Here is a 27,535-nt window from a genome sequence, read left to right on the forward strand (position 1 = left end):
TAAGTATACCCAGCCAGATAGGCGGGGTATAAATAAATTAGTAGTAGTAGTAAATAATAGGAGCCATGTCTGTTAATTTAAGTCAGTCCACTCTGATCAAGACTAGTATTGGGTACAACTTTATAACACCTACACTGATTATTTTTATAAATAAGATGTTTTGTGTATTAGCTCTTTACCAGAATTTCAGTAGAGCTAAGAACACAAAAGAGCTACAGTATTTTTTGCTCTATAAGACTCGCTTTTTCCCTCCTAAAAAGTAAGGGGAAATGTGTGTGCATCTTATGGAGCGAATGCAGGCTGTGCAGCTATCCCAGAAGCCAGAACAGCAAGAGGGATTGCTGCTTTCACTGCGCAGCGATCCCTCTTGCTGTTCTGGCTTCTGAGATTCAGAATATTTTTTTCCTTGTTTTCCTCCTCCAAAAACTAGGTGCGTCTTGTGGTCTGGTGCGTCTTATAGAGCGAAAAATACAGTATGTTGGATCAGGCCACGTTTCAGCCAGGCAAAAGTGCTTGGGGAGAGTGTGGAGCAGGACCAGTGGTTGGAACAGGCTGTGGAAAGAGTGGGCAGCCCGGTGAGAGTTCTGAGGGCCAGATGGAGAGACCCTGAGGGCCACATTCTGCTCCGCCATACAACATTTCGTAAGATCACCTGTTCCAGCTTCACTACAAAGAAGCTCAGAAGCCGAGAAGAAGGACGACGGAGCCGATGAAAAGATCTGGGAGCTGCCACAAAGGCTGTGTTTCCCCAAAGCACATCATGGGCATATGGTGCTTTTCTTTTCATCGCATCACATTTCCGAGAGAGGGTGTGGGGAAACTTTGTGAGTTTAAGGACACTTGAAAGCGTGTGCCAGGACGGGCAGCCGTTACCTCTCAGCATCTGTTGCAAGTGAGGCTGGCATCCTGCCTGTTCCGAAATCCCTCGGAGACCCACCTGAGTTGCCGAGAAGGAAGGAGTCACTTTGAACAAGCAGATGGAGGGCCTCGTTTGCATGCCTGCTATCCTCCAGGTAGGAGAAATAAGAGTCCTAGGTTTCCTTTGCTGGGTGTTTTTTTTTAAGCCGCCGAGTTCTGAATAATAAAAAATTACAGTCCTCTCAGCTCTGACGGGAACTGGCAGCATCGCACAGTTGTGCTGGTGATGAGTGTACTTTCTGCTTGAATGTTTTCTGCACATAGCTCTTGTGACAACTAAATAGAACAGTGGAGCCTGGTCCCTTAGGGCAAATGGGGCACTGCCCCACCAACTTCAGTCTACCCTCAGCCAGTCTAACCTGCCAGCCTTCTTGCTTATAACCAGCCCAGAAGCTGGCCCTGTCCTCTTCCCCTACTCTTCTTCCCCCTCTTCAAAAGAATTAGTTAGCTCCGCCTATTATTGGTTCTAGCTCTGCCCATCTTTCTCTCTGGCTCCACCTACTGTTGCCCCGCCCCCATTCCTTCCAGCCTATGGGTACCAGCTACCACTGAAATGGGACCTCCATAGAGAGAGACAACATCATGCCCACCATTTCTGATTTCCAGGCTGTGAGTGGTGATCCTTATGTGCACCAAATTTGCACAAGAAGGCGGTACAGTGGTACCTCAGGTTACATACACTTCAGGTTACAGATGCTTCAGGTTACAGACTCCGCTAACCCAGAAATAGTACCTTGGGTTAAGAACTTTGCTTCAGGATGAGAACAGAAATCGTGCTCTGGAGGCGCGGGAGGCCCCATTAGCTAAAGTGGTGCTTCTGGTTAAGAACAGTTTCAGGTTAAGAACGGACCTTCAGAACAAATTAAGTTCTTAACCTGAGGTACCACTGTATCAGCAGGGTCGGGGGGACTCTAATGGTTGCAGAAGTACATTTTAAAAAAACCTAATGGTGGTAGAGGGGAAACCCCAAATAAAGCCCAATGGGGATGAGGGATGTTAAGTAGGCATTGATTTTTGTTCTGACCGGTGTTTGTCACATGCAGTGCTGTTTCTGTTCTGCTGCAGTTCGGCTTTTGACAAAACCTATGCTTTATCCAACCTTCTTTGTCCCACAGTGCAGGAACTCTTGAGCTAGTATAGTGGTGAGTTTAAATGTTGTGCAACATAGGAATCCAAGTTGTGCTCCTTGAAGCTCTTTGTGCAGATTGGGCAATCTATTACGCAACGGAGTTACCATCAACCCATTTATATATTTTCTTACACAAATATGTTCTGCCAAACGTTTTGACAACAGAACAAGCATAACGTAGCTTAGCACTATGCTGGACACAACCCAATTGGACAATGAGTTGCCTCCATACTTTGGAACTCCCTATTGACATCAGGCAGGCATCTTCACATACACTTTTCAGAACTTGCCTAAAACATTTTTGTTCAGGCAAGCCTATTCAGAATGTTGTTTTAATCTAGTTTTTAGCTTATTATTGATTTCAACTATATATTTTTTAATGTTTTAAATAGTTGTTTCTTGCTGATAATTTTATTCTTTTTTTGTAAACCACTTCAAGGTCTTACTACCATCGAGCAGTATATATATATATATATATATATATTAGATAAAAATAAAAAGAATGCTCACAATATACATAATTAGTCTCCCCTGTCTGCTGTAATTTAATTACGTTATCATTATCTTATTTCACACCATTAATTTCAACACTAAGAAAATGCAGTACAAAGGGGGGGGGGCAATCAATTATGTATCATTTGCAGACTGAAAATCAACTACAGTGAATACCAGTCATATTTCCTGGATTGATTTCTGTTGCAGACATAGGACAAATAAGTGAACATCGCTGATTTCTGCTTCCATTTCCAACAGATATCTCAAACGAAGACACTAAAGAGATTTCAGGCCTCTAAAAAGTCAAAAGAAACATCCTGTTGTGTATTTACTGAAGTTTTAAACAAAAGGGCCCACCTCAAGAGTCACAAACTTGCCCGCAACAAGTGAGAGGGCCTGCCGCAAGCTATGCACTAATAATTCATCCCTGAACATAAATGCCAGGATAATAGGCAGAGGCTATTAAATAAGTTTCTCTCTGGTTAAGGCAGAGGAATGAGTGGGCTCATTACAACCATCACCGAGCAAGCAGCTGGTCAAATGGATGGGAGAGCGGCCAGAGAGCTCAGAGGGCAAGATCTATCACACCGAAAGCAGTCACATTGGCCTGGAGGAAGGAAGCACTTGATAAGATTGGGCTGGGGAGAGATAAAGAGATGGACAGAGACATACCCAGGGCAGCGATTAAAACAAAAGCACACACATTGCCAAAAGCACTCACAAAATGGGAGTCTTGGGACAGCCTTGCTAGCATTTGCATTGGGATTTTGCTATAGTTATCAGGCCATAGTCGCACCATTTAAAGCACAATTGTACCACTTAATCAGCCATAGCTTCCCCCAAAGAATTATGGGAAGTGTACTTCGTTAAGGATGCTGAGAGTTGTTAGGAGAGCCTTATTCCCCCCACAGAGCTACACTTTGCAGAGTGGTTTAGCAGTCAATCTCTCTTCACAGAAAACTCTAGAAACTGTAGCTCTGTGGGGGTGAATAGGGGCCTTAAAGTGGTATCACAGTGCATTAAATGCAGTGCTTTTTTTAAACAGAAAAATAGGTGTCAGTATTCACCATGAAGTTGTTACAGTAAGTGCCACACTTTTTAACAACAAAAAAAGAGATGCCGGTACTGTGTACCCTTGAGTACCCCCGGGGGGGAAACACTGTTTAAATTTATGGTGCCTACATACTCCATTAAAATGGACACAGGAAGCTGCCTTATTCTGAGTAGAAATCATTGGTCCATCTATTCTGTCTAGTAGATGCTGTCCTTATTACCCACTAGGGATGAGGAAGAGATCCAATTCCATTTGCATTTAAAGGGAAATCTACCTAATTCACATTTTCCAAAATAGTACTTGAAACAAAACACAGATGTACGTCGAAATCGGCACTGGAGAGCCAGTGTGGTGTAGTGGTTAAGAAAGGTAGTCTCGTAATCTGGTGAACCGGGTTCGCGTCTCCGCTCCTCCACATGCAGCTGCTGGGTGACCTTGGGCTAGTCACACTTCTTTGAAGTCTCTCAGCCCCACTCACCTCACAGAGTGTTTGTTGTGGGGGAGGAAGGGAAAGGAGAATGTTAGCCGCTTTGAGACTCCTTAAAGGGAGTGAAAGGCAGGATATCAAATCCAAACTCTTCTTCTTCTTCTTCTTCTTCTTCTCTGAATTTTGCAATGTGTTTCTCCAGCTACGCAGTTTACAAAAATGCATATACTAAGGCAGGGGTCAGCAACCTTTTTCAGTCGTGGGCTGGTCCACCATCCCTCAGACATTGTGATGGCCTGGACTATATTTTGAAAAAAAATATATATGAACAAATTCCTATGCCCCACAAATAACCCAGAGATGCATTTTAAATAAAAGCACACATTCTACTCATGTAAAAACACGCTGATTCCCAGACTATCTGCGGGCTGGATTTAGAAGGCGATTGGGCCAGATCCGGCATCCGGGCCTTAGGTTGCCTACCCCTGTACTAAGGTAAGAAGCGCACAAAATTGCATATAGTCATGAAAGCAGCATACAATAATGCGCCATAATAGAGAACATTGCTTTTCAAAATGTATATATTAGGTAAAACTGCATACAAACACACATATTAGAAGAAATCTGCACTAAAATGCAGGCAAATTTTCATGAAGACTTAAAAAACAAATCACAAACTGAGGTAGAAAGGTGGAAAACAGAACTTAAGGAAGAAAGAAGAGCTGAGAGAAGATGAAACTGACATATTCCCCCAACCCTATACACCAGAACCTTTAACTCAAGGGTGGCGAACCTGAAGGTCTCCAGATGTTTCTGGACCACAGCAAACATCATTCTTGATGAACGACCATGCTGGCTGGGTCTGCTGGGAGTTGAAATCCAATGACATACCGGGGGGAGGGGGCAGATTCCCCACCTGTGATTTAACTCGAAATATCAGGGATCTAGTCTAGAACTTTCTGTACGCAAAGCATGTTGTTCTACTGAATTATGGCCCACTCTCCCCAAACAATCCACAGCTGCAGTCCTAACCACAAGCCCACCTTGAGAGAAATTTCTGAATGGGACCTGCAGCAAAAGTTTGCAGCATGGAGTGTTCATGTTCAAGATTCCAGCCACTCAATCCCACCCACCCCAATTGGCCCCAGTCAGTCAGTCTGACTGACAGTGGCCACCGATTCCTCATTAGGTTGTTTTGAGAGTCCCCGGTTTGGATTCTGCCCCCCCCAAAAAAAACCTTTTGTACTTCGGTAAACTGTGGGGTTCTCCAAGCCATCCAAAACCTGCTGGTTAAAGTTCCCTATGGCCCCACATAAGGGTCCTTGTCTGGATGGGGGCCAGCACATACAGTGTGTTAAAGCAACCCTCACACACTTAAAAAAAATAGCTGTAGAGCTAATGTAACATGTAGCTTGAGCCATAAATCAGAAAAATTAAAAGTTGGTGACAGGAGGGATAACAATTGCAGAAAGGATGAGGCGTATGCAAACGGTACAAGCTGTTTGAAGAGAAGAGAACAATCTTTTAATTCCTGAGTTGTTCTAATCTTTGAGATGACATCAAGAATGCAGGAAATTGCATATTTGCAATGAGATTGTGCTACCAGAAAAATGTAAATTTCGGGAAATACTTCTGTGGAACTGAACAGCAGAGAGATAAAGATGTACTTTCACCATCCAGCCTCCCTCCACCCCCGGCGATCAAGAAGCTTTTGGGATATTTCCATGCTGAAACAAATCCTATTTAAGCCAAAGCATTTACCACACATGGACCTTGCTCCCAGTCAGGAAATTATTATAGACACATGAGGCATAACCTGTTATGAACTTCTCTGAAGTCAAGGGAACTGTACCAGACCACAAGCAATTCCAAAATCACCAGGCTCTGTTCCCATCAGCAGAATTTGTTTTTATGTTAAGATAATAAACTAATGCCAGAAACAGAAAAGCTGTTGTCCCAGCTCTGATGTATGAGTTGGTTGTAATTTAACTGCGGGTATGCAATATTTATTAACAATTTGTAATGTTTTTTTCAAACATTTCTATCTATGTGAATGTTAGCGACTCTGGACTGGGCTGTTCTCATTATGCCATTTATGCCTCTTAAATATCTTACTTAAAAAAAATTATGGCACGGATAATATGCAAAACGTGTTAATGCGCAAATAAGAAGAAAGAAGAAAAGAAAACAAGCTAATCTCGAGCACAACAAGAAACTCTCAAAGCCAGACAGCAATGAACCTTCACAGATGAGCCAAATTAACTTTGAGCAGCTTGATCCATCTGTTTTATTCTTTCAACTGGGAAGGGAAATTTAATATGATATAATTTATCTACAATAGTACCCAGTATAACACTCATAAAACAATATAAAGCAAAGAATCATGGGAGCTGTGTTTTTTAAGGATGCTGAGAGTGTCTAGGAGGCCTCTATTCCCTGCACATTACTACAAATCAGGACCTGCCTGGCCATGAGGCTGGGTGTGGTGGCATCTCCCAAGGGATAGCATCCTGTTCCACAGCCCAGCTTTTCTGCTGGTCTCCCAGCCTCTAAAGTCAGAGAGCAATGGGTGGCAAAGCTCGGAGGAACGCCTGCCCTCCTGACTCAGGAGGAGAATTCTCCCACCCCACTCCACTCAGCAGAGTGTTGAGTCTTTGTTGATCTTCTATCCCATGAGCAGCAGAATTGTAGAGTTGGAAGAGACCCCGAGGAACACATAGTCCAACCCCCTTCAATGCAGGAATATGCAGCTGTCCCATACGGGATCAAACTTGCAACCTTGACATTATCTGTACCATGCTCTAATCAACTGAGCTATCCAAGAATTGACGTTGCACTGGCTTCTCCTTGAGCTGCTAAAATGTGTGGTAGGTGCACACCCCTTTCTGTACACACCATTAAACAACCCTCTGTAACTACATATGGTTTATTCTATAATAATAATAATAATAATAATAATAATAATAATAATAATAATACTGTTCTATGAGCAATGGGCTGAATCTCTGGGTTGTGTTCCAAGTTCTACTTAAGATAGGCCCACTGAAACTAATGGAACCAAGTTAGAGATGTTGTACCCAATTAGGTTTAACTCAGAGTTACTCTAAAGTTAGTCATGTCCATTATATTTCAACAGGTTGACTATGAGCAGGATTGGGTAGAGAAAACTCCATGTCTGCTTCGACAAATGAAAAAATGAGGACCGAATAGTATGAGCTCCTTTCTTTCCTTCACCCTTTTCAGCCAAATGCAGAAATTCTCTCACTTATCTGGTCCATTTTTCCACAATCAAAGCATCCCAGATTTTAACAAGCCATCGCTGGATGTCCAGAAAGGTGTGACCCTATCTCATTTCTCGGCCACAGCCAATTTGGCAGCTGGGCTTAGATTTCTGGCTTTGTGGCCGGTGCTGCAGGCCAGTCGGAGTTTGAGGCCGTTGCTCAGTGAGATTCAGCCTTCAAACTGGACATTGTTAATTGCAAAGAGCGGCTTCCAGGAGGACAATGACTTGGAGAAGACACTTTGCTGCAACACTGCCAGGAGAAAGTGTGAGTCACTTGGCCTTGAATCGACAGAGGAGGAGGAAGCCTGAGAGAGACAAGCAGCTTAAAGGCTAAGATCACAGAGTACCTGACCTTTGTCCACACCAGGCTCCTTCAACTGCATATTTATGGAAGCCATTTTGGGAGCCTAGGGCTCTCCCTTTCTCCCTCCACCCCACTGTGGTGTAGTGGGAAATTAGTAGAGGCTACGGATAGGGGAGAAATTTGATTCAGCTCACAATTAAAGGCAAAAATCATTTAATCCAAACTTTCCAAAACAATACGTAAATCAAAAAACCACCACCTTTTGAAATCTGCACATCTATGAATTTTGCAACACACTTCTCCAGTCAATCAGTGCATACAGCAATGCATATAATAGGGTAAACAGTAAATCATTTTAAATGTATCACAAAGAAAATTGCTTTGCAAATTGTGAATATTAGGCAAAACTGCATACAGGCATACGTAGATTAAGGGGGCAAATATATAGTCAAATTTTCATGTGGATGGTTTGTTAAAGGCAAACTGATGTGAAAATGTGGAAAACTGAATTAAAGATTGGAAAAATAACCAGCTGAGGGGAGCAGAAATTGACAGATTCATCTATCCATAGCAGAAGCTCATTGTAACAACCATGTCCCCAACCCCCCGCAAGTCGAAAAGCACAGCTGTGTTGAATTATTTTTCTCATGGATGGGGAATCTCAGGCCTGATTGGAAAAGGGGAGGGGGGAAATGCAGCCCCCCCCAGGTCTCTTTAGCTAGCCCTCAGGACTCTCCACGGCCACATTCACTCTCCCCAGGCCACTCTTCTCAGCAGCTCTGCTTTGCACCTTCCTTGAGTGTTTTTGCCTGGCTGGAATATGTCTTTCAACTTTGATAATTTTGCTTGCCTGGGTAGAAGATAGAGGTGGGGTATCAACATCATCAGCGAGCTCAATTTAACACATAACTTTATTTCATAAAGATGCAACTGTGCTAAGGAATGGTAAGCCCAGTTCCTACCTAACCCTAAGCCTCTTGGGGGGGGGGAACCCTCAGAAATCCGTGCAACAACATTGGTTCATTCTCAGAGGCAAACCTCATATTTCTTGACTTGGTGGGCCCTATATATATTTTTTGCAGTGGAAGAGTTCAATCGCAGGCTGCAGAATCAGTTGGGCAATTCCAGTTTCGAGAAAAGAAATGAAGGCTTTGAGTGTCCTCTACTGGTGTGAGATTTTAATGCAGGATTTGTTTCTTGACAAAGAACAGAGCGGAAGTTAGCAAAGAGAAGTTGGCTGGTGCCAGTCTTGCCACTCTGACTGGCCAAGTTCATGACCCTCCCTTGCAAGGAGGGGCAGGTGGCGCCCTCATCACCAACCTGTGGGGTAGGAGGGAAAAGAGGCTTAGCCTCCCTCCTCATCTGTCTCAGCAGCACCTTGTTTATGCTCCGGTAGTGACTGGAGCCTCAGTGAGCCTGTGCCATCCAGCCCCCTTGCCCCATAATCTTCTTGACCACCGTGCAAGCATCCTACCAGCAATCTTAGTGCTGGTGCACCTGAGCACTGCAGATAAGGAGGAGGAAGGCGTGGGCAGCGGCAGGGAAGGGGTTGCAAAGGAGGAGGAGGAGGCACCAAAAGTTGGCAATTTCAGTTTTGCCTCAGGTGGCAAAACATCCTTGGCCACCCCGATCCACACCACACACTGAAAGCGCATTCAACATGCATGGCTCCCCACCCCCCAAATAATTCTGATAACTGTAGTTTAACCCTTATAGAGCTAGAATTCAAAGCACCCATAATTACAATACCTAGGGTTCTTTGGGAATCTTACACAGGGCAGAACATCCCACACATTTTGATTTGAAACTAGTCTATAAATCCTTCTGAATTATCCTTTCTTCTTCTTCTTCTTCATTAAGTGGGCATTCTGCACCTTATCTGCATAATATTAAATACAGTACAGAACAAACTCGTCTGCTAATTTTTATACACCCACCCACTTGCTTCAGTTGCCATCCTAAGTAAGGCTCTGTTATAGATCTAAGGCAGGGGGGACACTTCCTGGAATGATGATGTTGATGATGATAACAACAAGAATGTTGCTAATTGAATATATTAATTAATCCCACTCTGCAATTACTCTTACCTGCCTTGATTGATTCCCCTCTGAAATCAATGTTGTTTCTCGTTCTAGTCCTTAAATAAAAGAGCCATAATTGTGGTGTCAGCGGGTGCTCCATATCAATAACATCTGGGGTTATCTATATCTAATATGAATAGTCTTCAACTCTGCAGTTTAAAGCCCCGGTCTACAACTTCTATGTTAAATGAAACTGACCTGGGTCCCATCTGTACTGTGCATTTAAAGCAGTTTCGTACCACTTCAAATAGTCTGGTTTCCCTCAAAGAATCATGAGGGCCTCAAGCGTACTGAAAGTGGTTAGGAGACCACTATTCCCCTCATGGAACTACTATTCCCAGAGTTTCCTGGAGGGATTAACTACTAAACCACTCAGAGAACTGTAGCTCAGTGAGGGGAATAAGGTCTTCTAACCACTCTTACCACCCTTAAAAAATGCAGTCCTCAAGATTCTTTGGGGAAAGCCATCACTGTTTAAACTGGTATGATGCTACTTTAAATGTATAGTGTAGATGGGGCCTTATACATTGGAAGCTGCCCACAGTGGCTGGGGCAACCCAGTCAGATGGGTATGGTATAAATAGTAAAATTATTATGAAATAGGACATCCCTATATTCATCAGAGAAATGTTGGGGGGTATGAACCGGGCGCCCTCCAGATATTTTGGACTACAGCTCCCTGGAGTATTGGCCCAAAACACATTAAGGACTCACCTATACAGCTGCAAATAAAATGTTTTAATTGTGTTTTAAGTGCCATATACAATGCGGCACTAGATAGTGATGATGAGCCTTATGGAAAATTCAATGTATTTTTTTAAATGCTTAAAAAAAAAAAGCATTTTCAAAACGGATTTTATATGTGTGCAGATTCCACCCAAGTTAAAAGCAACATACAGTATAGAGCCATAACAATCAGATGTAGCTAATAAGTAAGATCTAAAAACAAAAAACTGGAGCCAAGCTAACACCAGTCACAGCAACGGCCAGAGAGTCTGATGGCTGGATTATCACTGCAGCCTGTATTAAGCTGTATTTACAGGGCCGTAACCCAGGCAGCAAAGGAAACAGGAAGCAAGCACCATCAGCTACAGAAGAGGATTATGAAGGGCATCCGGTAAAAGGCCAGGTTCTCGCCCCCTGCGGTGGGGGGGGGGAGAGTTTGAGGATGGCGGGAAGTGATGACTAAGAAGCTTTCAACAATGAGGGCTTTCCCTTCTGACACTCAAAGCCATCTGTGCTTCTTGCAACAGGTCCACTTTCACATCCACAAAGTCAGACAAAGAGGAAACCTCTTGGGAAAACATAGTCAGGGGTGCAAAAGGCATCTGCAAAGCTATAATCATCATCATCATCATCAGTGCTTTTTTCTAAAAAATGTTTAGGTGTACTCTCATTTTGACTCAATAAAATCACCATTTTATAGTTAAATCGGGAAAAATTATTACAGTAAATGGATAAAAGTACAAAGATTCACAAAATGTTTAGGGGCAGTGGCGTAGCGTGGGGGGTGCCAGGGGTGCCAGCCGCACCGGGCGCAACTTCTGGGGGGGCGCGCTCGCCGGCTCCGGAGTCGCCGAAGAGCCTCGGGCGCAGGCTGTAGCTGGCAGCGGCTCTCAGCGCTCGCCGCGGTCCCCGCGCGTCAGGGCCACGGAGGGCGCGCCAGGCAGCCCCTCCTCACCGACGGGCAGCGTTCGCCTGCGGGGCTCGGCCAGCGCGCTTGGCTGGCCGCGTGGAGTCGCCGAGGAGCCGCCGCCGCCTCCCATGCCGCCCTGGCTGCTTCAACCGCGTCCGACAGCCGGCTCGAGGCTCCTTCCGGCCGGGTCTCCCGACGGGGCGCTGCGGGCGGAGGCTCCAGCACCAAGCGCCACGCCGCCCAGGCTCGGGTCGCTGTCTGGACGCGCGCAGCCCGCCAAACGCGCCATCGGCGGCGCTCTAGTGCCTGCGCGCCAAGACCGCCCACCCGCCCCGACGGGGCTCCCCCACCCGCGCCGGAGGCCGGCCGACGCACTGGCCCCAGAGCCGCCCCCTCCCCGCGCCAGAAAGAAGCCGCGTCGGGACTAGCCGGGCCGGGGAGGGAGACCGAGAAGGCTGCGCCGCGACGCCCAAAGACGCGCGTCTTGGCGTATTAATGACCATGGTTAGGTGTTAGGGGGCGCAAATTACTTGCCTTGCCCCGGGTTAGGGGGCGCAAATTACTTGCCTTGCCCCGGGTGCTGATAACCCACGCTACGCCGCTGTTTAGGGGTATGTGTACCCCTGCGTGCCCACAAAAATAAAGCACTGATTATAATGAATTTATTTATAGCCCACCTTTTTCCTTGACAGGGACTCAAGGCGGCTTACAGATAAAATAAGAACAGCTCTCTCTGTATATAAACGCAACAGCAAATTGGCAGGAGGGCTGAAGTTTGGGATTACCATTAAAAAAACCCACAACTAATCCCAAGCACATTCTTCTAATTCTCTTTTTCTTTCTTTCAAAAATTCATTTAAACATGAATCTCCAGTGTTCTCAGTAATAGATGCTATTTAGCTGTAGGAGAGATAAGTGTGAACACAATGAGAGGCAAGGAAAGAAAGGCCAGGATTTAAAGTATGATGTAGGGGCAAGGCAGTCCAATGAGCAGGGCCATATGCAGCCCTCAAGGCCTTTTTGGTGGGCCCCAGCAATATGGGATGCCCCCCCCCCCAGCTCTCTCACTTCCTTCCCAAAGCCAGGTACCGTAACCAAGGTGCTGGGCTTTGAGAAGGAGGCCCACTTAGTATGAAAAGTAGGACCACCCTAATTGAGGGCCACATTCACACCACTCATTTAAGGCACTATAATGTCACTTCATACAGTCATGGCTTCCCCGCCAAAGAATCTTGGGAGCTGTAGTTTGTTAAGGGTGCTGAGAGTTGTGAGGAGACCCCTTTCCCCCTCACAGAGCTTCAATTCTCAGAGTGGTTGAACAGTCAATCTCTCTTCACAGGGAACTCTGGGAATTGTAGCTGGGAGGGGAATAGGCATCCCCTAACCACTCTTGACACCCCTTAACAACCTACAGCTCCCACAATTCTTTGGGGGAAGCCATTATTCTTTAAAGTGATGCTGAAGGCTCCACAGGGCTGAAGAACATTAGGTTTATGTGATAAAATAGATGCCTTACACAAGACTTGAAGATAAATCTTTACTTGCCAGTTTGGCAACGGGTGAACAACAAGTATTATTCATATATCTTTATGATTGAATGCAACGTGTTTCGCGCCCCTGAGCCCAAGAGAGGGTTTAGTCCTTTTGCTTGCTAAACTCTTTCATAGCAGTACATAAGTTATTAATTAGGGTTGCCACACGTCCGGAATTTCCCAGACATAGTCAGCATAGTGTCCGGGTGGAAATCACTTAAATGACCGGAAAAATCTGAATGGATGGCAACCCATGTCATCAGTGTAATTTTTGGCGTTTTCCCTTAAAAATAGCTCAAAATCTTCAATTATTTTTATTTTGAGATTTTGAACAACAACGACAAAAAGCTGTTCTGTCCGGATTTTTACTTTTTGAAATATGGCAACCCTATATTAATACATAGCTTGCCTGCCCTCACAAACTTCTCTAGCCAGCTTCTGCTTGAAGGCAAAACGCTCCCTCATTCTCAAAGAATCAACTAAACTGAATAACCAACCAATTGCCAACTGCTACCTCCTTTCCAGGATGCTATTTATTCTTTGTGAAATACATTTGCAATGCAAAGACAATACAAATACTAACCAAGAACACTCCCCAAGCAACACCCTCTGGAAACATCCATGCCCCTCTCTGCGCAGCCAAGCAAGGTGCACTTTCAGAGTTTAAGGATGCATCTCAGCCAGGCCAAAATACTCAAGGAATGAGTAAATCAGGGCCAGTGAGGGGAGAGGCCTGGGGAAAGGGTGTGTGGCCTGAGGCAATAGAGACGACTGAACAGATGTATTTGGCTCCCAGTCCTGGGGTTCCCCAACTTTAGGGTAGTTAAGAGCTTGGAAGAAAAGTCTCAGAAGGCTTCTGCCAGATTTGAACAACCTGTCTGAGCTGCAGCATCCTCAGGGGAACACTGTGGCACCATGCACAGTGGGTTCTGGGAGAAACAGAACTGTTCTGGGGCCCATTGGAATCATCTCCACTCCCCATTCCCCATGCATACTGGCTACAGGACTGCCGTCTCCAAAAAGAAAGTCCATGTGGCAAATGCATTGCAACTTTATTCATATGCTTAGCATGCTCCACAATTGCATTAATTCATTAGCAGCCATGTGCTGCCTCTTAAAAGGCCTTTTCTGCATATATAATGGCGTGAAAGATTTAGAACCTTCACGTGAAAAGGGTTTTGGTGCTGCCCTGTAAATCCATGTCTAATCCACTTTATCCTAACCTACTTCTTGAATCAGACCAAGGCCAGTTATGGGAAATATAAATCTATGAACTTGGCCACTGTTAGTGTACTGTGTACAGTTCCAGCCATCACATCTCGAAAGGGATATTCTAGAGCTCGAAAAGATTCAGAAAGGGGCAAATAAAATGTGACTGAGAAACGGCTTCTGTAAATCCGGAACTGTCCCTGGAAAATAGGGGCACTTGGAGAGCCTGCTCTTTGCATGAAGGATAGGGAGCAAAACATTTTATTTAGAACAAACTCAAAATGTTAAGCACAAGAAAAGCCCACCAGAAATCCACGTCCTCAAATCAGCTGTCTCAGGGCCTGGTCTTTATAAAGCTATTTTTTTCCCTTTTTGGATGACCTGGAACTGCTCTAGACCCTGGTTAACTGGGAAAAAAAACCATACAACATGGCCTGGATTCCCGAACATTATATGGAATTGTTTGAGTCAATGATCTGATCGTTAGAAAACAGCAGGGGCAGCTTTTAAAGGTTGCTGTTCTAAAAACTAACACACTATGTCATCTATCTATCTATCTATCATCTATCTATCTATCTATCTATCTATCATCTATCTATCTATCTATCTATCTATCATCTATCTATCTATCTATCTATCGTAGACTCAAAGGTAGCCAAAATTGCACCATCCATGCAAAAATGGAAGTTATAAGCAGGCTTCCTTCTGTAACATTTTGGGCTCCTTCCGGTGACTTATTTACTGAACATTCATCTCAATTTGGTTGCACAATACTTCATGCAACCAAGGACGAACATTCAATAAACAGCTCTTTACTAAGCATATATTTGTGTGGAAATTATACAACAACAGACTGATGGGAGTTGGAGTCCAACAACTTACAGTGGGCCCTGGGTTCTCCACCCTAGTTCTGTGTGCTTGCCTGCTTATGACATCAGCATTTCTTATGTGCTTTTCTAATTACAGACCCAAAATTGTTTGAAACCAATCTGTTCAAAACTGGCTAATGCGTATGCAGAAGTAAGTGGACACCACCAGGATTATCTTTGGAATGGAGAGGGGGAAATGTGCAGCCAATTGCACAGACACAACAATCTATTCTTTAAGATTGCAAATGGCCATTATTACATTAGGTTAATCTGACTGGGAAAGTACATCTCCTAGACTCCCATGTTCTTTGTAATGCAGAAATATTTTTTTGCTTTTAGCAGGGAGCTGCCAACACCTAAACGGGACAGTCTCATGCAATGGATACTACTATTTCCATCCACTCTGAGAGCTAACAGCTTGCAATTCTCTTGCTGGGACAGGAATGGCAGATCAAATGCCTAAAATGAGAAGAAAATGGATCAGATTGGGGATAATATGACCAACATAGGCCATTTTAAACTATGAACATTACAAAAGCCAAGATGGTCATTGTTATAAAGTGGAGAGTTAGGTTTCACTGGGACTACTCTAGAGTAAGTGATCTTTTTAAGGATCCGAGCCCCCCAGTTCCAGTCACGATGCTCAAACTGTAGATGGCTACCTGAGGAATAAGCCTTAGACCAGTGGATGCTAGTGTTGAGTCCAGGGTAGTGACCTTCGTTTGGTACCCACAAAGCCTCTGAGCCCCTCTCACTGCCCCCAAGTTCATAAGGTGATGAAGATGCTCTTTTTGTTTTTTTTGGAGTGGAAATTAATAAGGTATAGTAGGGAAAGGGGGTTGTGGGGCTCAGTGTCTTTAACAAAACAAATAAGTAAGAAATGTTGGCATTGGCCACACACACTTTGGCCTGAGGGGTTAGCCATGGGTCAGTGTAGCCCTTCGCCTGGGAAGGATGAGTCAACCCTGCTCATGGGGTGTTAATTAGCAAGAGCTCACTGTTATCCCCACATCATGAGAGCATGTGGAACTACTGCACACCTGATACTCCCCAACAGCTTTCAAAACTCTTGTTCTAGGTGCATTTTGTGACAAGGAATTTCATAAACCTGAGCAGTTTCTGCGCTATGGGTGCAGTACTGCACTTAAGATTTCAGATTAAAATTGCCAATGTTACCCAGAGATAAATGCCAACCAAGTTCAATGGGGCTTCTTCCCAAGTAAAACATTCATGGATTGGGAGATCTGACAAAAATTATCTTCTTTTCTTTTAAACCCAACATGTTTTGTTCATGTTTTAGTTGCCTTGTTTAATGTACTTTTAATGTATGACATGCTTTTAATTTGAAATATACTAGCCAGTTAGTTATGATGGTTTAAGTAGTGCATGTTAAAGTGTTATCTACCTTAGACTCTCACAGTGATGCTTAAAACAAAAACAAATTTTGGAGTGGAATCATTGAGGGACCCTTAAGTCTTAGGTTTGCGAAATGGACACTCAAGGCGGGTGTCTCTGCCATCAGTTGTACAGTGGTATCTTGGGTTAAGTACTTAGTTAAGTACTTAATTTGTTCTGGAGATCTGTTCTTAACCTGAAACTGTTCTTAACCTGAAGCACCACTTTAGCTAATGGGGCCTCCTGCTGCTGCTGCACCGCTGCTGTGCGATTTCTGTTCTCATCCTGAAGCAAAGTTCTTATCCTGAGGTAATATTTCTGGGTTAACGGAGTCTGTAACCTGAAGTGTATGTAACCTGAAGCGTATGTAACCTGAGGTACCACTGTATAGGCCTTTAATATGTGTTAATTGTGGTGCCGAAAATATATATTTATATGGAGGAAAGGGGGTGTAGAGAGAATCCAGGGCTTGTCTGCAGAGTGAAAGGAATAGAGGACCTTTTTCTGCCTCCCCACTTCCAACCACTCTCTGAAGACTGCAGAAGGGACCCTCTTAAGAATATTGGGGGGGGGGGGCAGGCAGGGGAAGCATTGCTTTTTTTTTAAGTCTTCAGATGAGGACTAGACCATGTGAAAAATGAACACAAGATTTCAGCTGCAGTTCATTCATTTTCAGCTTTGTATTCCTGCTATAAAAAAATGCACCGAGACATTCCGTTGTTGCGCCCATAACCTAGGTTTAAGGTGCCATTCAGCTCCTAGCTTTCATACCTCAGTTTCTAACACTGCTCCCCTACAAATGATGATGGCTGGTAAGAAGCTTGTCCCCCATCTTGATTTTCTCTCCAGGGCCCACTTGTGATTTCTCTTGTCTTTTTGCTATGCAGTTTGCCTAGTGGCTAATTATTCCATGGACCTTCATTTCAAAATGAAATGGCATCAGGAAGACATCAGGAAAACAAATGGACTGGCTATACGGCTCAAATAAACACAATTAAAATTCACAGCAGTGACCCGAGGAGGAATGATTGCTGGTTGGAGTGCAGAAAGAAGAAATGCCATGGCACACCTGCATCAGCACAACTGGATGCCTTCATCTGTCCCAGCTGCAACAAAACATTGTTCTCTAAAGCCACAGCAGGTGCTATAACACTCCAACAGTTTGACTTCACCTCTGAAGGCACACTCTTCCATTGTCTTGTGAGACAGATGGATGCCAGCCTTCCTAGTTGCAGAGTGGCGGGAGGTCTCAGCCTCTCATAATCCTGCACTGAAGGCCACTGGAACGACACCCACCTCAACCCAGAGAGTCAGCTTGATGCGAAACTTAGTGCATTGTCTTTGGATGCGAGAGATTGGCATTCGTCTCCTTGCTCAGCAACAAAACTCACGCGATCATGACAAATCTTAGGCGAAAGCCACCAACCCTCTCCAGCTTTTTGGCAGCTGAAATGTCCTTGCCTCATGCAGCAAGTGTGTGTGTGTGTGTGTGTGTGTGTGTGTGTTTCTCAGTTCTTTTGTCAAAATGTGATGTCATACACCCAGAAGACTCCACTTCGTCTGAGATACCAATCCAAAATCGCTGTGGGATTGTGCAGAGGCTGTATGGAATTTCCTGCAGGATCACGCTGAGCAACTATTTCTTAACACAGACTGTACTTTGAATGGGGTCAGTGGAGGCTGGTTGATCAGGGAGAATGGGGCACTGCCCCACCAGCATTGGCCGGCCCTCAGTAAGCTCCCACCTGCCTGTCTTCCTACTTACAACCAGCCAGGGGAGAGCACTGCCTCCCAGATTGCTCCTCCTTACTCTTAATGTTAGATGGGACGCGGGTGGTGATGTGGTCTAAACCACAGAGCCTAGGGCTTGCCGATCAGAAGGTCAGCGGTTCGAATCCCCACGATGGGGTGAGCTCTCGTTGTTTGGTCCCAGCTCCTGCCCACCTAGCAGTTCAAAAGCACGTCAAAGTGCAAGTAGATAAATAGGTACTGCTCCGGCGGGAAAGTAAATGGCGTTTCCATGTGCTGCTCTGGTTTGCCAGAAGCGGCTTAGTAATGCTGGCCACATGACCCGGAAGCTGTCTGCGGACAAATGCCAGCTGAGCGCGCAACCCCAGAGTCATCTGCAACTGGACCTAACAGTCAGAGGTACCTTTACCTTTTACTCTTAATGTTGCCCCTTGTAGAACTCTCCAGGGAGGAAGATGGAGCAAAAACTAGACTGGGTTGGCTCTGTTTGTCATTGGCTCAGACGCCGCTTTCTTCTGGCCTCTGCCTTCTGTCCCACATAGTCCCCATGGGCACCAGCCACCACCAGATAGGGTAGCCAGGTGGAAAAAAAGGATAGTAGTGGGAAAGACCTGTGACACAATCCTGTGAGATAAGCTACAGGTGCTGACATTTTCTCTTCTACTCATCCATCATATGTGCAGGAACCCTGTCCTCATTTTTTTTCACCCAGCCACCCTAAATTTTGAATGGAGAGAAGGCTGAAAGGCTGACCATTTTGGCTCTGCTGCCAACTCAGGTGACCCAATTAAAGTTTAAAGGGCTCATTAAAGGGCTTCCTTCCCAGCATGAATAGCTACAGAGTCAGGTTGGATAGCCTCTATGTGTAGGTAAAGTAAAGGATCCTTGGACAGTTAAGTTCATTCAAAGGCGTCTATGGGGTTGCGGCACTCAGCTCGCTTTCAGGCCGAGGGAGCTGGCGTTTGTCCACAGACAGCTTTCCGGGTCACGTGGCCAGCATGACTAAACCACTTCTGGTGCAATGGGACACCATGACAGAGGCCAGAGTGCATGGAAACACCATTTAACTTCCTGCCACAGTGGTATTTAGTTACTTGCACTGGCGTGCTTTCAAATCGCTAGGTTGGCAGGAGGTGGGACAGAGCAATGGGAGCTCACCCTGTCGCGTGGATCTGAACCGCCAACCTTCTGATCTGCAAGCCCAAGAGGTTAAGTGGTTTAGACCACAGTGCCACCCGCGTCCCCCTCACCTCTATGTATGCACTTGTTGACATTCTTAGGGAATAAGTTAATGAGGTCACATCCATGCAGTATATTCAAAATACATTTAAAGCGCATAAAGGTAAAAGGTAAAGGTACCCCTGCCCATACGGGCCAGTCGTGTCCGACTCTAGGGTTGTGCGCCCATCTCACTTAAGAGGCTGGGGGCCAGCGCTGTCCGGAGACACTTCCGGGTCACGTGGCCAGCGTGACAAAGCTGCTCTGGCGAGCCAGCACCAGCGCAGCACACGGAAAAGCCATTTATCTTCCCCGCTACAAAGCGGTACCTATTTATCTACTTGCACTTAAGGGTGCTTTCGAACTGCTAGGTGGGCAGGAGCTGGGACCGAAATACGGGAGCTCACCCCGCTGCAGGGATTCGAACCGCCGACCATTTGATCGGCAAGCCCTAGGCACTGAGGTTTTACCCACAGCGCCACCCGCGTCCCTTTTAAAACGCATAGCTTTCCCCAGAGGATCCCAGAAACTGTAGTGTGTTCCTCACAGATCTACAATTCCCAGTGCCCTTAACAAATTACAGTTCCCTGGAGTCCTTGGGAGAAGTCATGTACTTTAAATGTATAGTGTGGATGTGAAGTATGACAGAACACATTTTGGGGATAATTTAAATAGGGGGGGAAAGACATCTCACCAGAGTGAGGAGAACTATGACCAGGTGAGCTGTGTATACACTCAGTCTGCTGTCCAGACGCTAACTGGGGACAGGCAACTTCAAGGCCCCTCTTTCCCCTTCTCAGGGTTCTTTTTCTTTAAACCAGACTCGGGTCATAAAACTCTTCAAACAGAGATCTCCTTAAATGACTTGTCTGCAAAGGCAGAGGGCCTTCTTGGTAGTGGCGCCCGCCCTGTGGAACACCCTCCCATCAGATGTCAAAATGATAAACAACTACCTGACATTCAGAAGATATCTTAAGGCAGCCCTGTTCAGGGAAGTTTTTAATGTATGATATTTTTGTGTTTTTTGGTTTCTATGGAAGCTGCCCAGAGTGGCTGGGGAAACCCAGCCAGATGGGTGGGGTACAAATAATAAATTGTTGTTGTTGTTGTTGTTGTTGTTGTTGTTGTTGTTGTTGTTGTTGTTGTTGTTATCTGCAAAGTCAGTACCACACAAATTAATGCAAAACCACCACCCACATGCATATGTTTAAGGCAACTGAACGTATTCTAATACGATGAAAAATCGTTGTCGTGAAATCTTTTCTTCTGCAAGTTTCACACACGGGAGAAACTGTCCCATATTACAGCTAGTTCCCCATTCCACAACGTGAGAGTTTGTAGCTTGAACATCTGATTTCAATCACTTTCTTTTTTACATCCCCAATTAAACCCACTGAAAGTGGTGGCCGAGACGTGGAAGTGGTTCCTGCCTGACGCTCAGCCACCACTTTCAGCCTTAAGCCCAACTTGGAAATTCAGGGAAATGAACTTAGGAACGTCTCTGCATGCACAGCAGATGCTCTACCATTGAGACCTTGTGCCAAGTTGGAGGGGGAAGAGAGATGACACAAGGCCCACACCCTTTAAAAGTTTCAACAAGCACACTTCCTCTGGGAGCTGCATTGCTTAAGCAAAAATAAGTTTGCAGTTTATTTTAAGAGCCTGCAGCATGTGAAGTGCCATTTAGAGAAGCCTCTCGGACCATTGCAGGTTCTGCAAACTGTGCAGCTTTGTACTGCACTTTGACCTGCTGGATATCAGGAGCCACTTTCCGAACGCTGCCAGCCCAATAATGTTCAGTAGCCACCAAAGAGGGTTGCCATGGCTGTGCTAGCTGGGGCAACAAAAACTGAGACAAAAAAAACTCTGCCCGTTCAGTTCTCCCTCATTGCTGTAGATCCACGTTTGGAAAAGATGTGCTGGTTTTTTGGAGCTGGTGGAGTAGACCTTAATGGCTACTAGCAGACTCACACTTAGGATTGATCATAAATTCTAAGAAACCTCTCCAAATCAGTGCTGTTATGAAATCAGTAGTTAAGACCTATGCAGATCTGAAAGGTTCACTCCGCCATTTTGATATCAAAATGATGTCCAATGGTGTGGAAATAGGCGGAAACCTGCACCTTGATCTCAGAAACCATGCAAAATTTGATTTTGCTGTCTTAAGAGCATACAGAACTGACAAACAAACAATATCCCAAACAATATAGTAGAAGCGTGTGAGCTGGGAAGTCTCCGATTCAAATCTCACCACAGCCAGAAGCTCATTAAAGGGCCTGCATCCTGGTCTGGCATTAGCAACCCTGCTCCTCAGGCAGGGCCCACTGCCACTGATCTCTGCCCTGGGTGACGTGCTCCTATAAGACACTATTTTAAACGCTCCCAGAGCACTCTACATCACATTGCTTTCTGGCCATGGATATTTAAAATGGCAGCCGCAACAGTTAGTTGGAGAATTGCTGTCATCATCAGGTAAGGCCCAGGAGTGTTATGGAAGTGTCCTCCAGAGCAGATCATGCTGAGAGGCCCCTCAAACTTGGAAGTGGCCCTGCCTTTTTCTTTCAGCCTCAGTCCCCAATGTGTGGGTCATAATAACCAGTCAAGGCTGGTCCATTAGACCAAGTGGGTGCTGAATTACCTGCCCTCAGCTGTCCCCCTGTCTGGATTTTTAGTCTCAGTTTTGCTCCTTGTAGAACTCATCAGGGAGTAGGTCAGAGACAAAAGTTAGCTCTGCCTGTCAGTAGTTTTGGCTGCACCTACTGTTGGGCTCCCTCCTTCAGCCCTTCTTGTCCCAGTGGCCAGCAGCCACCACTGATATTTGCACTATTTAGAATCAGATGGCTATCAGTTCTTCGCAAATACAGGGAATGTGTGTCTGTTTGTTTGAGAGAGAGTTAAGACTGATAGAAGTTGGAAGCCCAGCCTCCAAAGTACTCCGATTCTCTGTATCCTATGTACATTCCCCACACAAGCTATATGTGAGTCAGCTTCCCCCAGCCCCCTGTCTTCTTAGCCCTTGGTTATGACTGCTACTTATGCATGACCCAAAAGAGGAAATGCTTCTCCAAATAAATAAGGCAAAATGGGGCAAATATTTGCATAAAATGCACACACAAATTATTACTACACCTTAAATAGAAATATGATGCATCTCACCAAAGAGGGGATGACTGTAGCCAGGAAATCTATGTGCCTGATCAAGTCCGCTTGGCTTTACTGGCTAACAGGTATGGAAATCCAGGCAACATCCAGAGGGCTGTAGGTTCCTCATCCCTGGTGTAAAGATAAGAACCGTAAGAAGTGAGAACAGGGGCTTTGAAGTTGCCCGTATAACAGTTAGCATTTGGACAGAAGGTCTACCGAGATCATGTACATGAAGCATTTTGAACCCTTAGAAATGTGCCATACCTAGTGGTGCTGCTAGATCCTATACAGTGGTACCTCAGGTTACATATGCTTCAGGATACACACGCTTCAAGTTACAGACTCCGCTAACCCTGAAATAGTGCTTCAGGTTAAGAACTTTGCTTCAGGATGAGAACAGAAATTGTGCTCCGGCGGCATGGCGGCAGTGGGAGGCCCCATTAGCTAAAGTGGTGCTTCAGGTTAAGAACAGTTTCAGGTTAAGTACGGACCTCCGGAACGAATTAAGTACTTAACCCGAGGTACCACTGTACTAATAATTGGTGAGTTACACAACACTTTCTGTGAAGAAGGAACCTCTTATGTGTCGTCCTGCCAGTTCATGACAAAGACCAGGTTTCAAATCCCCATCAGCTACAAAGCTCACTGCGTGACCTTGGACCACTCGCTGTCTCTCAGCCTGTCCTAGGGTTGTTGTGAGGGAAAAATGGGGAGAGAGAGAACGGTTTATGCCACTTTTTGAGCTCTTTGGAGAAAAGGGGGTGGCTATAAATGTAAAAATTATGTTCTGTCAAGAGAACTACTACCTCCCACATTCTCAATCTGGGTTTGACTTTTTTTTAGTCGTAATCATTAATGATCCTATAATATTTTTATTTGATAATACATTATTGAAATATGTTGGATAAAAGTGTCAGTGAAACAGTGGTATAATTGTATAAGGTTTGTTCAATGTTTCTCTTCAAGGTTTTTTTTATGATGAATGTTGCCAAAATTAACTTTAAAATAAAAATAAATTTTATCTATCTATCTATGAGATATATATATAGATATATATGTGCCAGATAAATGCTAAATTATCACCACCATATTTCTTTTTCCAGCAGAAGGGTTTCATCCCATTTGAAAGTGTGGCTCCTTCATAAATATATTCAGATTGGCCTTTCTGGTTGAGTTGCCTCCCAAAGTCAAAAGATTCTGCTTCAGATCTAAGAGTCATTGAGATCACAGTGCTGATCCAATGTAGCTGGTGTATCTATAATTAGGTATGGAAAGAGGGATCTGCTGGACTGAGAATAATGAAATCAGAGTAATGATTTATACATACATATTGGCTTAATCTTGTTTAGCGAGGTTAACCACATTTTATAGTCTCCAGGATTAGCTCCCATAAGCGTAAACACAGATGATGGTTTGAGACAATCTCAGCTATCACAACTGTTTATAGTTTACCTGTTTGTGTTTCCACAGCTTCCTCCGCATGTTTGGAAAGTCTATTTGCAAGTGGGGTGCTGCCCCTCTTCCCCCAGGCAGCCCCCACCTCCCTACCTTCTCACTTACAACCAGTCCACGGGTGTCTCTCACCGATAGATTCATCCTCCTGAATTCTCAGTGTTGCCCCTTATAGAATTCAGCAGCGAGGAGCATGGAGACAATAATAATAATAATATAATAATAATTTATTATTTATACCCCACCCATCTGGCTGGGTTTCCCCAGCCACTCTGGGCGGCTCCCAACAAAATATTAAAAATACAATAAAACATCAGACATTAAAAACTTCCCTAAAGAGGGCTGCCTTCAGATGACTTCTAAAAGTCAAATACAGTTGTACCTCAGGTTACAGACACCTCAGGTTACAGACACCTCAGGTTACAAACACTTCGGGTTAGACTCCACTAACCTGGAAGTAGTACCTCAGGATAAGAACTTTACCTCAGGATGAGAACAGAAATCGTGCACTGGCGGCAGCGGGAGGCTCCATTAGCTAAAGCGGTACCTCAGGTTAAGAACGGTTTCAGGTTAAGAATGGACCTCTGGAACGAATTAAGTTCACAACCAGAAGTACCACTGTAGTTGTTTATTTCCTTGACATCTGACGGAAGGGCGTTCCACAGGGCGGGTGCCGCTACCAAGAAGGCCCTCTGCCTGGTTCCCTGGAACCTTACTTCTTAGAGTGAGGGAACCGCCAGAAGGCCCTTGGCGTTGGACCTCAGTGTCCGGGCTGAATGATGGGGGTGGAGACGCTCCTTCAGGAATACTGGGCCGAGGCCATTTAGGGCTTCAAAGGTCAGCACCAACACTTTGAATTGTGCTCGGAAACGTACTGGGAGCCAACGTAAGTGTTATGTGGTCTCGGCAGCTGTTCCCAGTCACCACTAGACTTAGTTGACTGTGCCTGTCTTTGACTCTGGATCCACCTACTTTTGGGCTCCACTACCAGTCCCAAGGGCCACAGCCCCCATTGGTTAGGGTCCAGTAACATCTGGAGTCTCCCCATTCCTACCTTACCCACTTTCTTCACATCATCCATAATTTTATATGCACCTCTATCATGCCTAAGGGATGCGGGTGGCGCTGTGGATTGAACCACAGAGCCTAGGACTTGCCGATCAGAAGGTCGGCGGTTCGAATCCCCACGATTTTGGTGAGCTCCCGTTGCTCGGTCCCTGCTCCTGCCAACTTAGCAGTTCAAAGTGCAAGTAGATAAATAGGTACCGCTCCAGCGGGAAGGTAAATAGCATTTCCGTGTGCTGCTCTGGTACTCCAGAAGTGGCTTAGTCATTCTGGCCACATGATCCAGAAGCTGTACGCCGGCTCCCTTGGCCAATAAAGCGAGTTGAGCGCCACAACCCCAGAGTCGGCCACGACTGGACCTAATGGTCAGGGTCCCTTTACCTTTACCTATCATGCCAACCCTGTCCTGAAGTCTGAAAACTGGAGATCTAGAGCGATCGGTCCCAAAAGCGGGAGTTTCATTTAACATTAAAAGCTTCCCCCATACTTGCTGACATATGGCTCTTCGGGGCAGGGGTGTTATTATATTTCACTGGGAGCGTGACTTTTCTGTTTCCCATTCTCATTTCTATATTGGATACAGGGCTGTCCTTTTCTCAGTGAGAAATGTTACATCTCCTGTCCTCCTTCAGCGTCCCTTTGGCCAGCCACAGACTTGTTCATTCAAGGGCAAAATTGGTTCTCTCCGTTACACTTGCACAACTCCATGGAGTTCTGAGGTTGGCTTTACATCAACGCCCTTGGCATTTCCTCTCAGCTTTTCAGTATTTTATTTACGTCTCGAATTTATATCCCGCCCTTCCTCCCCAAGGAGCGCAGGGTGGCAAACAGATCACCATTTAAAAGAAAAAGCAAATGATACAAACATTCTAAAAAACAATTAAAAATTTCTAAAATCAGTTGCAGTTTAAAAACATCCTGAAGGCTGTCACAAACATCTATCCATCCAAAGATCTGAGGGTTGCCTGGAATACCTTCAGCCACCAAATGCCTGGGTAAACCCTGATGGAGGAATTTGATAATGATGGAGACAGGCTCACCTCATTGGAAGGGCATTCCACAACCAAGGAGCCACCACTGAAAAGGCCCTGTCACCACCAACAAGGCCTCACTTGCCAATCACAGGGTTCAATATGGTGAGTATTAGGGAAGGCACTCTTTTAAGTACTACTTGGATCCCAAGCTGTTTAGGGCTGTATATGATAGTACTACGAACATTTTGAATTTGGCTGGTAGCTCACTGGCAGCCAGTGTGGCACTTTCAGGACCAGTGTCACATGGACCTGGTAGCTAGAAACCAAATATACTTCTTTGATGGGTATGGCTCGTGCTTGAATGAACATCAATAGATTTTGACGGCTCGTAACTGTTATCTACCCCACACATCCCTCATGCATAGCTCACAGCCAAGAGAAATAGTTTCACCATTTTAGTAGTTTGAAGTTTTACAGTGGGCTAAGGAGGCTCAGAGGGGGCAGCCTTGGAGCGATGCTATGCCAGGGGCATTGTGGGAGATTAAAAATGGCCACTCATAGTATTCTACAGTCCAGTTGCACCTGTGTTTAGCCAATGAATCCCACTGGGGAACTGGATTCCAAGCAGCTGTCCGGGTGCTAGTTGCTGATGTGAGGATTTATTTTATTTATTATTACACTTTCATGTAGGCACTTCTTCATTTTCCATTTGTGGTTCTAAATGCTGCCGCCCTCACCTCCACCCCCTTGGAAACCTCATCCAAATCAGTTTACATTTGGGGGAAGTGCTCTTATGCTCATCTTCACATGACTTCCTCTATCTGTCCGGTGTGTCGAAATCGCAATGACGTTGCTACTCAGCTGTGATATTTAAGGCCTTGGGGGTGATGCCAGAGGAGTCCCAAAGTGCAGACCGTGCACAGGGAAACAAAGGTATTTAAAAATCTATTTTTGTTCAGAAAGCTATGACCCTTGTCTCGTGGGCTGGACACAGAAGCAGCCTTCCTTTGGTCCACTTCTGCAATCACTTCTTTCTCATGATCACCAGGGTAAGTCTGCTCATAATTAACTGTTCCAACTTTATCCCTATTTTTACCATGTCGGGATACCTATTAAATCTTTGGGTACAGTGAGGTTACGCTTACATTATCTGCTTAAACCCCAAGGTCATTCTTGCTATGTTTCAAGCCACATTTGCATACCCACCTCCAACATTTCTCTGACGAAGATAGGGATGTCCCATTCCATAATGATAATTTTACTATTTATACCCCCACACATCTTATTGGGTTGCCCCAACACACTGGGCAGCTTCCAACATATATAAAAACATAATACAACATTTGAAAAAACTGCCCTATACAGGATTGTCTTCAGACGCCTTGGGGGTCAGATAACGCCATACTTCATACCCTCCAATATTTCTCCAATGAAAATAGGGACATCCTAAGGAAAAGGGGGACATTCCGGGATCAAATCAGAAACCAGGACGGCTTCTCTAAATCAGGGACGTCCTTGAAAAATAGGGACAATTGAAGGGTCTGCATTTGCACAGTGTTGTTCACATCAGAGAGGGGGACAGGGTTGTTTTCACCTGACAG

General features: G+C 45.1%; 1 long non-coding RNA gene across 1 annotated transcript; it reads right to left on the bottom strand.

The window, feature by feature from the left end:
- Window positions 1–8,027: 8,027 nt before the first annotated feature.
- Window positions 8,028–25,080, bottom strand: LOC310693335. The gene is made up of 4 exons (XR_014519097.1): window positions 23,527–25,080; window positions 22,456–22,572; window positions 9,698–9,747; window positions 8,028–8,930 (listed from the first exon to the last, which is right to left on the bottom strand). It is a non-coding gene; the product is annotated as an uncharacterized lncRNA (long non-coding RNA).
- Between the last annotated feature and the right edge of the window lie 2,455 nt (window positions 25,081–27,535).

This window comes from Podarcis liolepis (assembly GCF_965112155.1).
Source record: "Podarcis liolepis genome assembly, chromosome: 14".
Classification (NCBI taxonomy): Eukaryota; Metazoa; Chordata; class Lepidosauria; order Squamata; family Lacertidae; genus Podarcis; species Podarcis liolepis.